This window comes from Lynx rufus, unplaced genomic scaffold, assembly GCF_022079265.1.
Source record: "Lynx rufus isolate CCGP_SWC_20201006 ecotype Redwood Valley unplaced genomic scaffold, mLynRuf1.p SCAF_9, whole genome shotgun sequence".
In the NCBI taxonomy this organism is placed as follows: domain Eukaryota; kingdom Metazoa; phylum Chordata; class Mammalia; order Carnivora; family Felidae; genus Lynx; species Lynx rufus.
Window position 1 is genome coordinate 594215 of NW_025814897.1, and position 13748 is coordinate 607962.

The following is a 13748-nucleotide window of genomic DNA, read 5'->3' on the forward strand; positions in this document are numbered from 1 at the left end:
CCATTCACTACAAGGATTGTTTAGCAGCATAAGACAGTAAGGTATGTTGAGGACCAGGTGCTGTTTTCCAATCTATCCAAAGTCAACACTGAAAGAGAGGTTTGCCTGGTGGTGAATCCTACCTTAACATCACGAGTAGGCATGGTGGTCCAGCCTCCTAGCTTTCTCTGGTGGGGGCGCTGAAAGTCTCAAAGAAGAAAGTATTGAAGAAAGTAAAATACCCAAACCTCTCAGGGATTGTTGGCTGTTAGTCTTGGTCGTTAATTCCTGGAAAAATAAAATGCTATGTGGTCTTCTTATCACTATGGAGACTTGCAGGGTCAATTGTAAGTGGATGTTTGACCCAAGGCTGCTCTACCATAAGCCCCCCTCGTTATTTCCCCAGTTCCTCAGTATTTAATGGAGTAGATATCCTTGGCCACTGGCAGAATCTGCACAATATATGGTAGAAAAATCCAAACCCAAGCCCCTTTGGCTCTCCCGTTCTATCACGAGTCAATCAAAAGCAACGCCTCAACCATGTAAGCATCTCTAAAGTCTTGGAGAAATGCAGGGTAAGGATTTATACTACACCTCCACTTAGTTTCCTGGTTTGGCCACGGATGAATGTAGATAAGTCTTAGAAAATAAGAGAAATATTTTAAGTTTAATCAGGTGGAGACTGCCTTTACCCTTCTTGTGTGTGAAACCCTGACAGTAACTAACAGTGTCTAACGGCATCTGCGACCCCACCCCAACTGGTGAATAGCTCTCCCTCAGAGAGTGAAGACATATTAAGCCTAGAAAAGTGTTAGAAACAACCCTACGATCTCACACTCTCTCTAAGGCTGTAAACTCAGGCTCCGTTCTATTGCCTAACCCAGTTCCTGGGGAAGCATGGGGACAAGGAAGGACACGAGACAAGCCGAGGCTGCAGGAGGAGAGGAGACAACTATCCTGCAGCCTGCCAGGCAATCCCAGGCCAGAGCACCTACGGACAGGAGCCACGAACGGACAGGAGCCATGGAACAGGCTCTGGAGAAACAGACGGTCAGGTCCGCTGCGGCCCCACTAGAGGGAGCAGGAGCCAAGCTGTGGCTGACGTCCCGAAGCGAAGTTTGTGCGAAGTGTGTTCTGACGTCCTGCCAGGGGAGGAAGAGGGAGTGGCCCTTGGAGAACAAAGGCGGCAGGCTTGCACAATGGGGCTGGTCCCTGGCAAGCCGGGAAGCAGCCTCAAACAGCAGGACGATTCCGTAAGATTTCCATTGACATTTCCAATCTGCTGTGACCCTTTCAGAAAAAACCCATGCAGAATTTGGGACCAAATGTTTCAGGCTTTACAGAGGTTTACGGCAATCCATTCTTCGTTTCTCAGCAAAGAGAATCAACCCTTAAATACAGTGGACAACAGTTCCTGGGATAGAAGGCCGGGCCACCAGGAATGGCTGACTCTCAGGCCAAGCAAGACTCAACTCCAACTGTGGCTGCTAGTTCAGTTCTTTCTACTCTGCTGTTGCTCTTGCTGATGACCAGAGGTGACTTTTCAGTACACGCCAAGGACCCTGACGCCTCACATTTCTGACATTAACATCCCCTACCCGTAAATTCTGGAGACGTGGCCTCTAGGATGCAAACCTTCACTAGGGAGTTCTAAGCAAGGTTTGCAAATTTAGTTGCCTCCCTTGCCTCCCAAGGTTCCCAGTTTCTACAGCTATGATTACTTGTCAGGATCCCTGTTGACAATCCCCCGCATAAGCTGATCTTCCGCCTGTGCCTACGATGTCACTCAGCCTGGTTTACAAGAGGCTTAACTCACAGCTTCTCCCCAACTTCAAGGAAAAGGTCATTTGGAAGCCCTAGGATTTTATACCCCTCACCCATAGCACTCCACTACAGCTTATCCCTAAACAATTTAAATTCCTAAAGTTGCAAACACTGCATATTCAAAGAGGAATCATCCATCATTGCAGCAGCCAAAGGAGGGGTGTGTGGAAGTCTAGAGAGAGCCCTTTCTCTAGCAAGAAATAAAATGGTTCTTTCCAGGGGCACCTGGGTGGCTCAGTCACTTAAGCATCTGACTGTGGATCTCAGCTCAGGTCTTGAATTCAAGGTCGTGAGTTCAAGCCTTGTGTTGGGTCCTGTGCTGGGCATGAAGCCTACTTTAAAAAAAAGAAATGGTTCAGGGGCACCTGGGTGGCTCAGTCGGTTGACTCTTGGTTTCAGCTCAGATCATGATCTAATGGTTTCATGGGTTCAAACCCCACACCAAGCTCCATGCTGACAGTGTGGGGCCTGCTTGGGATTCTCTGTCTCCCTCTCTCTCTCTGCCCCTCTCCCTCTCATGCTATATCTGTCTCAAAATAAAGAAGTAATTTTAAAAAATGGTTCTTTCCATTTAAAACAGAAACATTTTGCTAGTCACAAAAAAGTAACCATTTCTAAATTCAGGCAGATTAACATTCTTGTTTGGAAAAAAAACCCCAACTCCAAGCCTTCCCTGGATAGGACCCTGCACTCTAGTAGCTACTGTGGACCCACTGGAACACCACCTATGCAAACTATGAACCATAGCCACCAGAAGACCCTTCTGCATTCCCCACCATACCCTGTCAAGAAGTCATAAAGGGAGCTCTGCCAGGTCTGGTACTATGAACCAGACAGGGAAGGGTTAAGACCACAAACACCCAGTTTGTGTAAGTTCCACTCAAGACTCCCTCAACTGCTTACACATGCCTCTCCCACAGCCAGGCACTCTCTTGCATGGGCAGAATCTCAGGTCTAGCATCATGCCTGGCAAACAGTGTGGATAAATCCCTCTGAAAAAGATTCTCCAGATCCCACGTTGGAGTAAAAGGAAGTACATCGTCCCCTATCCCTGCCAACAGCTGGAGAAGCTGCCTGCCCGCAAAGTTTAAGTCCTGGAAAGGATTAGAACAACAGGGCATCTGGCAGCTCAGAAAAGCCTGACTGCTGACCCCGCCCCCAGGATGAGCCCCTCCCTTAGAACGAGAGGCGGATGTGTCAGAAGGTCATGTAGGAAGTCTCCTCCCAGCCTGAAGGGAGCTGATGCCAACGTGTATTTAGCGTCCGGGAAAAGAGTGCATGTCCAGAGCCAATGTAATAGAATCCCAGAAAGAATAACAAAGACAGAAAGGAAGAGGAACTCAAGGAAGCCTGGGAAAAACTAGGAATTAGAACTATTTCCTCCACATCCTGCTAGAGTGGCTATTTCTTCAGCACAATGAGGCACAGGCTTCAGGGCTCACAACTACTTAGTGCCTTGTTTAGAAGATTGGATTGAGGAAATGAGACATGTGCCACCAATGATGGAGGACCAGGGATTTTGTCTGCAAGTCCCAGGAATGTTTAATCTCAAGAATCAATGGCTAAGAATGGCTATTATCAACAAGACAAAAAGTAACAGATACTGGTGAGGATGTAGAGAAAAGGGAACCTTCTTGCACTGTTGGTGGGAATGTAACTTGGTGAAGCCATGATAGAAAACGATATGGAGGTTCCTCAAAAAATTAAAAATAGAAATACCCTATGATCCAGGAATTCCACTTCTGAGTTCCTATCTGGAGGAAGTGAAATCATTGTCTTAAAGACACATCTGTACTCCTGTGCTCATTGCAGCAACTTAAGTGTCCATCGGCAGATGAGTGGCTAAAAAAAATATGGTATATGCATACAAGGGAATATTATCCAGCCATTTAAAAAAAGAAGGAGGGGCGCCTGGGTGGCGCAGTCGGTTAAGCGTCCGACTTCAGCCAGGTGACGATCTCGCGGTCCGTGAGTTCGAGCCCCGCGTCAGGCTCTGGGCTGATGGCTCGGAGCCTGGAGCCTGTTTCCGATTCTGTGTCTCCCTCTCTCTCTGCCCCTCCCCCGTTCATGCTCTGTCTCTCTCTGTCCCAAAAATAAATAAACGTTGAAAAAAATAATAATAAAAAAAAAATAAAAAAAGAAGGAAATCCGGGGCACCTGGGTGGCTCCGTCGGTTGAGCATCTGACTTCAGCTCAGGTCATGATCTCACAGTTTGTGGGTTTGAGCCACATGTCAGGCTCTGTGCTGACAGCTCTGAGCCTGGGGCCTGTTTCTGATTCTGTGTCTCCCTCTCTCTCTGCCCCTCCCCTGCGTGCGCTCTGTCTCTCTCAAAAATAAATAAAACGTTTTTAAAAATTAAATTAAAAAAAGAAGGAAATCCTGCCAATTTGCAGGAACAGGAGTAAATTTGGAGGGCTTTATGCTAACTGCAATAAGAGAAAGACAAACACTGTATGCTCTCACTTATATATGGAATCTTCAAAAAAAACCAAATTCATAGAAACAGATTGTAGATTAATGGTTTGCCAGGTGGGGGAAATGAGGAATTGGTCAAATGGTACACACTTCCAGTTATAAGATGAATACATTCTGGAGTCTAATACACAGCATGGTGACCATAGTTAACAATACTGTATTATATGCTTGAAAGTTGCTAAGAGACTAGATCTTAAATGTTCTCACCACCACAACAACAAAAAAGTGAGGTAAAGGATGTGTTAATGTTATGGTGGTGATAATTTCACAATACATGTGTGTACCGGGGCGCCTGGGTGGCTCAGTCGGTTGAGTGTCCGACTTTAGCTCAGGTCATGATCTCGTGGTCTGTGAATTCGAACCCCACGTCAGGCTGTGTGCTGACAGCTCTGAGCCTGGAACCTGCTTCGGATTCTGTGTCTCCCTCTCTCTCTGCCCCTCCCCCACTCATGCTCTGTCTCTCTCTCTCTCTCTCTGTCAAAAATAAATAAACATTAAAAAAAATTTACAACACATGTGTGTATCAAATCACCACACCGTATACCTTAAATTTATACAGTGTTATATGTCAATTTTTTCTCAAAGGCGGAGGAGGAATCAATCACTACAGTGACATCAGAAAAATGGTTCAGTAATAAACCAAGAAAAAGAAGATGAAATTGAATTATTACAGAGGTTCAAGTAGTCCAAAAACAGGAAGGTAGAAAAATAAAGAACATATGAGACAAGTAGAAACAAAGAGTAAGGTAGTTGACTTCAACTAAATCATATCAATAATTACATTAAAAGTTTATGGTTTAAAATCCCCAGTTTAAAGGCAGAAATTTTTAAGACTGGCTAAGAAAACAAAACTAAACTATATGCTGCCTACAGTTAAATACACATTTTTTTTTCAATTAAATACACTTTAAACATAAAAACACAAATATATATTTTTAGGCATGGCATGTCTTTGTCCATTCCAACACTAGTCAAGGAAAAGCTGGAATGACTACCTTAATCCAACAAAGTACCCTTCAGAGAAAAGAGTATTTTTGAAAATAAAGAGGGTCATTTCCTTTTAATAAAGTGGCTAATTTATTGAAATGAAAGCATATGGAAGCAGAAATAGTTCAAGGAAAGTGGCCTAGAATCTTGGCAGTGGAAGCACATGGAAGTAAAGTAAAGATTTGTGAACCCCCTGGCTTGTCGGAGTTCATGGAGAGCATAATTTCAATTTTCATAGATTCTCTCTAATGGCCAAGGCATCATAAATAACCAAAAACTAGATGTACACAATTTTGCAGTTAGAATAGGAAGTCTATAAAACTTGATTAGGATTTTAACATGTAGGAAAAGTTGACCGTTACTTAAAGATAAAGCCCACTGAGATCTCACATCAGCATAACCTTTAGTATGAAGCATAGCATTTGTGTTTTCCCACAAGATTTTTAATCCAGAATTAAATGAGACAACCCTTGATTTATTCTCCAGTCCATGACAAGATTATGTATATAGGCACAGGACACTTTTAGTAAGAAAGTACTAGTATAATTTTGACTAGTTAATTTTGTAATGATTTTACTTTAATTTATAATGTAACCACTATATGGTTTAAGATTAATTTGATTTTTAACATAGTTTATGATACTACCAATATCAACAATAAAATGTAGCGGGAGATTTAGTGAAAGACATCTATAAGATATTCTTCTATTTGAACCTGAGTCCTACAAATAATCTCCAAAATTAGTCCTCTCTATAATCCTCCAAGAATCTTTAAAAGCAATGAGAACAATGGGGGGAAATGGTCAGAACCAATTGTTACAGAACCTTAGAAATTAACCAAAGGCTTGCAACAATCTAGGAGTAATTTATTCAAGAAAAATGGCTCAATCTTGGTAAGAACAGTCAGATTTGTGGTTTCAAAATTTCATCTATTTCCATTCTTCTCCTCAGATCAGCCATACTTTTGAAAAACAGTAATCTGTAATCACAGTAAAAATCAGCATCCTAAAATACACTGGAAAGGGTAGAATGGGGTCAGAGCTCCTTCAAAGCACATTCACAGAATTATCATGATTTTATCTACCTGATGGTTCCCCAGAAGAAGCCACTCATAATACTGTCTTTATTTTACCTTACTTGGAACCCTTCCACTGCTAAGAAGTCTTTTCCCCAGGGGCCTTTGCTGCAAACAATTAGAGGCAATTACGTAACGTGGCAGCTGCCTAAAGCAATGGATAAGAGTTGCCCAAACAATAGACTAACCAAAAAACTGAAAAGGAAAAGCTGGCAAATAAAATGTCCATAGGGGCTCCAAAAAGTTGTATAACTTTTAGTATGAAGCTTGGGGATATTCCTGGGATTCTTCTAGATTAATGGAAATCTGGAAGGCTATTTGCATATACAGAGCTGTTCTGCCCCCACAAGACTCTGCACATTCTCAGGAAAGACCTAAGAAGGCCCTAAACTCGCACCTCTGGCTCACTTTGAGGTTCCACACAAGGAGAAAGTGAAGGCTAAACCAGAGTTGTCAACTTCCTGATGGAATCTTGAAGGCATGTCCCCAAAACACACACAGAGCCACTTAACAGACTGGGAGGCATATTGGTTCTGGACATTTAAGGAGATCTCCACCAAATCATTAATTGACCACTAAGCTAACCAAGCAAACCCTTCAGTGGGGACACATGAAGAGGAATAAGGACTTTACAAAATCAATTTTGAATATTCACTAAACAAATAACAAAAGCAGCAAAAACAAAAAGCCCTAGGGAGTGAAAAAGAATCTGAATTCCAGAGTTGCCACATTAGATTATTTTAAATGTTCAATTCCCAACAAAATTTATAAGACACACAAAGAAACAAGAAAACACAGCCAACATCCTGGACAAAAAAAAACAGTCAAAGGAAGCTGTCCCTGAGAAAGTCCAGATACTGGACTTCGTAGACAAAGACTTTAAACCTGTTGTTTAAGTATATTCAAAGAACTAAAAGTGACCATATATATATATATGTATATACATACACACACACACATATATATATATATATATATATATATATATATATATATAAAGACTTGCAGGAAAGTGTAAGAATGATATATCATCAAATAGAGAATATCAACAAGGTATAAGAATGATACATCATCAAATAGAGAATATCAACAAAGAAATAGAAATTAGTTTTTTAAAAAAAGAACCCAATATAAACACTGAGACTGAGAAGTACAGTAAGTGAAGTGAAGGAGCCCAGGAGCAGATCTGAGCAGGCAGAAGAAGCGATTGAAGAACTAAATACAGGTCCATTGAGATTACCCAGTTTGAGGACAGAAAGAAAAAGGAATGAAGAAAAATGAATAGAGCCTCAGAGTCTCATAGGGCATCATCAACTCTACCAATGTATGCAAAATGGCAGTCCAGGGAGAGGGGAGAGAAAGAAGCTTCGAAAATATGTGAATAAATAGTGGCTGAAAACTTACCAAATCTGATGGAAATCATTAATCGAGATATCCAAGAAGCTCAGGAAACTCCAAATAGAAGACACTCCAAGATAAGGTAAAACTACTCTAAAATCGTAGCAAGGGTCGACAACTCTGAATATACCAAAGGTCATTGAACTGTACTCTGTAAATAGAGAATGTTTGGTGTGTAAATTGTGTAGATGTGAAATTATGGCTCAGAAAAAGAAGAGCATGAGGTGCTGACACCTGCTACAACAGGGATGAAACTTGAAAACATGACGCCACGTGAAAGAAGCCAGTCACAAAAAGTCACATAGTGTGGGAGTGCGTTCGCATGAAATGTTCATGCTAGTTCCACAGAGACAGACCGTAAATCTATAGTTGCTGGGGGAGGGGGGGAGCACGGGGAGGAGCCAAATGGGGTGGGGTGATTGTTAATGGGTATGGGATTTCTTTTGGGGAGATACAGATTTTCTGCAATAACATAGTGGTAATATTTATAAAATCTCGTGAATATACTAAAAATCACCAAACTGTAGACTTTTAAAGAGTGGCTTATGGTTAATAAATTATATCTCAGTTCTTCAAAAAGCAATCCCCTCTTCCCAAAATATTTTCCGTGCTGGAAGGAGGTAAAACTATTGTTAAACTTGTACACGATTATGGGCATTCTTGCGCTGGAAATTTGGTGAACTGAAATGTTCAAAACAATACCTACTTAGGACAATATTCATTGGGAGACAGTTCTTACTTTGGAAAATGGGTTTTTCCCTATTCTATAGATAGCCAAGGTTTGGGGGAAAAGAATAACACATAATATATAATTTGAAAGGCATGACTTCGTTCAGAGGTTTATCTCTGGAGGTGCTGGGATTCTGGCACCAACATTTATTAGAGATAAGGGCAGTGAGCTAATGATCTATGATGTGCCGTTGAAAGTTCGCAGTCTGCTGATGTGGGGCAGGACCAGTTTGTTTATTGATGGCTTATACCCGGTGTAACCAGTCGAACAGCCTGACTTGGCTATGTGACCGAGAGAGACATAAAAGACCCTGATGGAAACGTCTGAGTGCCTCTCCCAGAACAGAGATCCATCATCACACAGCTCTTGCCAGTTCAATCTGGAGACATAGTACATCCTGGCACAAATAACAAGGGCACTGGGGAGCTACGTGGGGATGTTTCTTGGGCTCCTAATGCTTGCTTAGACTCTTTCTCCTTCCATGCTAACTATAACCTTTGCCCTCGCTGATCCTGCGCTGAGAGGCCTGCTAAGTCTTCTGGTTTCCGATCTAACACACTCGTACCAGCGATCATTCCAGGCTGCAGACTGTTCTTTTTATCAAAGGGAAAGGAGGAGCAGCGTCAGAAACTGTATTTCAGTGAGGCTCTCAAAATCCTGTTAACAAGTGTGAGCAGAGAGTAGTCCCCCCGCCCCCGCAGGGCAGAGCCAGCATACCCAGCAGGGGTGCCGGAGAAGAAATGCCCAAGGGAATGTTGCCTCAGGAGCACCTGGAAACTCAAGCCAGTTGCCCAATTCAAGCAACCACAACTGGTGCATTCTACACGCAAGGGTGCAGAAGTTGTATTGCTGAAGGAGAGGCTTTATGTGGCTCAAGAACTTTCTTGGTGCGTCTGGAAGTAAGGGCCAGGCCACCAGGCTCTGAATCTAAGTACCCAGCCCACATCATCTTATCACCTAGACCATTGGTCTAAGTTGGAGAATCTCACAACCTTCCAAGACATTGCTGCAAAGTTATGAAAAACATCCTCCCATCACATCTGGGTAGAGAAAGCTTTGAGGCTCTGGTGTCAGTCCTGGTCCCCAGGAGGATGTCTGCACCTACCTGGGCGAATGGAAAAGCTGTGAGTTTAACACACACACACGACACACACAATACACGTGTGCATGCATACAACACACACAGTCATGCACACACAGCACACACAACACACTCATACATGTGCACGTGAATGCACACACACAATACACATGCACACACGTGCATACATATGCGCATGCACACACAACACGCACACGATACACATGTGCACACATACAACACACGTGCACACAACACACGTGTGTGCACACAGCACACACACACACAGAACACATACACAATACACATGCGCACACTAAACAGAACTGACTTAATTCTTCCTCATACTTTTGTTTAGGACACAAATCGTTTTTCTGCCCAAACTTCTTCCGTTGTACGCTCAGGGGCGGCTGTGTCAGGCCGGTGCACCTGCAGCTGAGCCCCTGGGAACTGCATGCAGCCCCAGCCATGGTGTCATTTGGCTGCTCGTCATCTGCAGCCGAGCCCAGAGCACCCGGGACGCCCGGGGGGTGGGGGGCAGCACCGCCTGGCCGGGGCTTATAAGCCAACTGAGACAAGACGGTGGTTCATGTGCACGGCAGCTGCAGTACAAGGAAATATGTGTCTGTTTCAGAGCACAGGTTTAATTCACATGTTGTGTCCAGATGATAGAACACTGAATAAAGTAGTCGATTCTCAGATTATCAGCTGCTTTCACACTTTTGATTTATGACAGTAAGTCTGTTTACTTCTTGAATATCTAGCAGGTTTTAAGAGTCTTAATCTAAGATATTTATGGAGTTTTATGTAACAAAACTTCCATCCAAGTGTGAAATTACAGTATTGTTAAAGATGTAAATTAAATACGTTTCCAAATATGCTTCTCAGAAATTTGTCTAACTTACAAAAATCAAAGTTCTCATTACACCATTTCTTTTGGTTTCAGAAGACTAGCTTTGCTGAGGTACAAACTGCTTCAGGCAGTAATGGAAAACAAAATGCCTCAAGTTCTATTCCCAGCTGTTTAATGCATTAAATTCTGAAGTGCCACGTAGCAAGCATTTGGCTTCTTAATTTCTGCTTTTACAGCAAACAAAAAGAATGAACGTATTAAATGTATTAAATGTATTAAATAATACTAGGAGCCATGAAATGAAAATAGCCTTTTATATGCTTCAGTGTTACCAATTTTTCTCATTTCTGGTTCTCAGAGCTTTTCTAGTTATGCTTGTTTATCTGACATGAAGGCGCAGGTCCTGTGAAAATCTGAAGTCCTTTAGACAGTAAGCAACCGTTATAAGCCCCATGGCAAACCTAGTTTGGGCAGACCCCAGTGGACTACAGAGCTTTGTTTTTGTTTTCTCTTTCCTACCTCCATATCTCCGCTTACATCAGCATACGGCTCTCTAAGCTCATTCTTGACAATAGCATGATAACACGCTGGGTACAACAAGGAGACGGGGGCAGGGCCAGACATATGTCAGCCTCCACGGTATGCACCACCCCTGGCTGTTGTAGCACGGCGGACGGTACAGAAGATCCGTGTTCCAATGCAATTCACCTACACATAAGGAATATAGATGTGGGTGTATGTTGGAGTCAGTTGTCTTTATCAGTAAGCCGAGAATAATACCAGGATTGTTCTAAAGACTAAGCCAGATCAGTGAGTAAATACTCAATGTCCACTATGACTGAATATTCCTAATTAGTATGTGGATTCGTTATGTAAAACGGGATAAGCGGCTTCCTTCTGACCATTCATCAGCTCTGGACCAGTATTACCAAATTACCCTTCAGCAAGCTTATGCCATTTTACGTTACAACAAAGAGCACGGGGTAGCCCATTTCCCAGCCTCCATACAAACACTGAACTGCGTTACCTCATATAAACACTGACTCCACAGGTCCAGTGTTAGGTCCTAAATTTCACGATGACTCATGACATAATTTCACGTTTATTGACCATTTCTATTTTGTGAATTGCTTTTTACGGTATTTGTCTATTCTACAGGGACGCTCTCTTCTTCTGTTTTAGGATGCATCATGCATGGGGAGGAGAATTTGCTAAAGTAGTTGTTTGTCAGGGCACCTGGGTGTCTCAGTCGGTTCAGCGTCCGACTCCGGCTCAGGTCGTGCTCTCACGGTTCCCGTACTGCCAATGCAGAGCCTGCTTTGGACCCTCTGTCTCCCTGTCTCTCTGCCCCTCCCTGCTGGTTCTCGTTCCGTCTCCCTCAAAAGTAAAGAAACAGTTAAAAACAATTTTTTTTTAAAGTCAAAATACTTTTTCTAGTTTTTCACTTGTCTCTAATTTTACTTGTGGTGTTTGGGATACGTGGAAGCCTCGAATATTCAAGTAATCAAGTGAAATCTTTCTGCCTTTGAAATAAGAAAGATTTACTGGTGTGTTTGCCTAATACCTAATGATTTTTGTTTTTTTATGTACATAGTTAATCAACCTCAAATTCATTTTTATACAGTGTGATGTTCCTTTTTATTTTCAAATTGTTAGCCATTTCTCTCCATTAGCATTTATCAATCTGTCTCTTCCCACACTGATAGGAAACTCTTCTTTTCCCATGCCCTTCATTATATATATTTTTAATAATCATAGAATTCCTATTCTGGTAACCTTTTGGTTTCCTCGTTGTACCTGTTTTACTTCTGTCACTTTATTGTGGGGGCAGAATTCAAAGACGGCCCTCAAGATTCCCCGCCTTTCTGACCCATACCTTCTCCCAAGTTTCAATTAAACACTCATTTATGGACCCCTTGGAGAAGATGAAGGCTCAAAATCAGTTAACCTTAAGATAGGTAGATTATTCAGGTTGGCCTGACCTAGTCACCTGAGCCCTTTAAAAGCAGAGAGTTTTCTCTGACTGGACTGGCTGACTGCACGGGAGGAGTTAGACAGATGTGTTCTGGTCGGCCTGGAAGGAAACAGGTGTGCATCCTGCAAGCTATCCTGGGGCCACATGGCGAGGAATAGCAGGCAGCCTCTGGAAGCTGACAGTGGTCCCAGCTCCCAGCTAGATGGACCGCGGGGACCCCAACCCTACAACCTAAGGAAATGAATTCTGCCAACAACCGATGAGCTTGGAGAAGGTCCCTGAACCCAGATGAGCCCTCAGCCTGGATGGTATCTTGATTTCTGCTCATGAGACCCTGAGTAGAAAACCAACCCACCTCTTGCCAGACATCTGATGCACAGAACTGAGAGCTAATAAGTGTCATTTAAAGCCACTAAGTTTGTGGTAATGCGTCACATGCTAATAAAGTAACTAATATATTTATTTTTTTAAGTTTATTCTATTTATTTTAAGAGAGAGAGAGAATGGGGGAGGGGCAGAGAGAGAGAGGGAGACAGAATCCCAAGCAGGTTCCGTGCTGTCAGTGCAGAGCCTGATGCGGGGCTTGAACTCGCAAACTGTGAGATCGTGACCTGAGCGGGAACAAGAGTCGGACCCTAACTGATGAGCCACCCAGGCTCATTTATAATGCCCTTTCGCAATCAGTACATCAAAGCCCCGTCAGATTCTTTTTCAAACTTAGCTGTTCTCATTCATCACCTTCCCAGAAGCACTTCAGATTTTCTTTAAAACAAAACAAAACAAAACAAATCCCATTGACCTCTCCTGGCCTATGGATTACTTGGGAGACAGATGTGAATGGCCCAGGCGCTCACCGCCTCCCTCCTTAGGCGGCCTGCCAAGGAGCAGGCGGCTCAGCAGGAGCGGGCGGCTGGCACGTGCGCTGAGCTTCAGAGGCTCCCCTTTCCCAAAGGTCCCTTTCTCAGCCTCGAAGCTTGCACCCTTACGAGACCGCCCTCCCAGAGCACTGCTCACTGGGATCCACAGGCTCTCCTCCGCCCGCACACTCTTCCCAGTAAATCCGCCTCCACCAGGAGGCAGCACGCGTCAGTGACCCCCTGACCAAGAGCTCCACGCCTACTGTCCCAGCTGCTCTTGGTTCCCACACCCACCACCCCGTCCATACCCACTGCATTGAGTCTTCCAGTCAAAGACCAAGACTGTGTTCCTGTTTAGAGGCATTTATGTTCCTCGGGGATGATTTGTAATTATTTTTAAACAGATTATAACTTGTTTTTAGACTGCTTCTAAGTACTGTAGTTCTCAAAGTCATTATGACTGCCAAGCTTTTTCTATTTATAACTAATATATGCTGGGATAAAGAGAAGCGT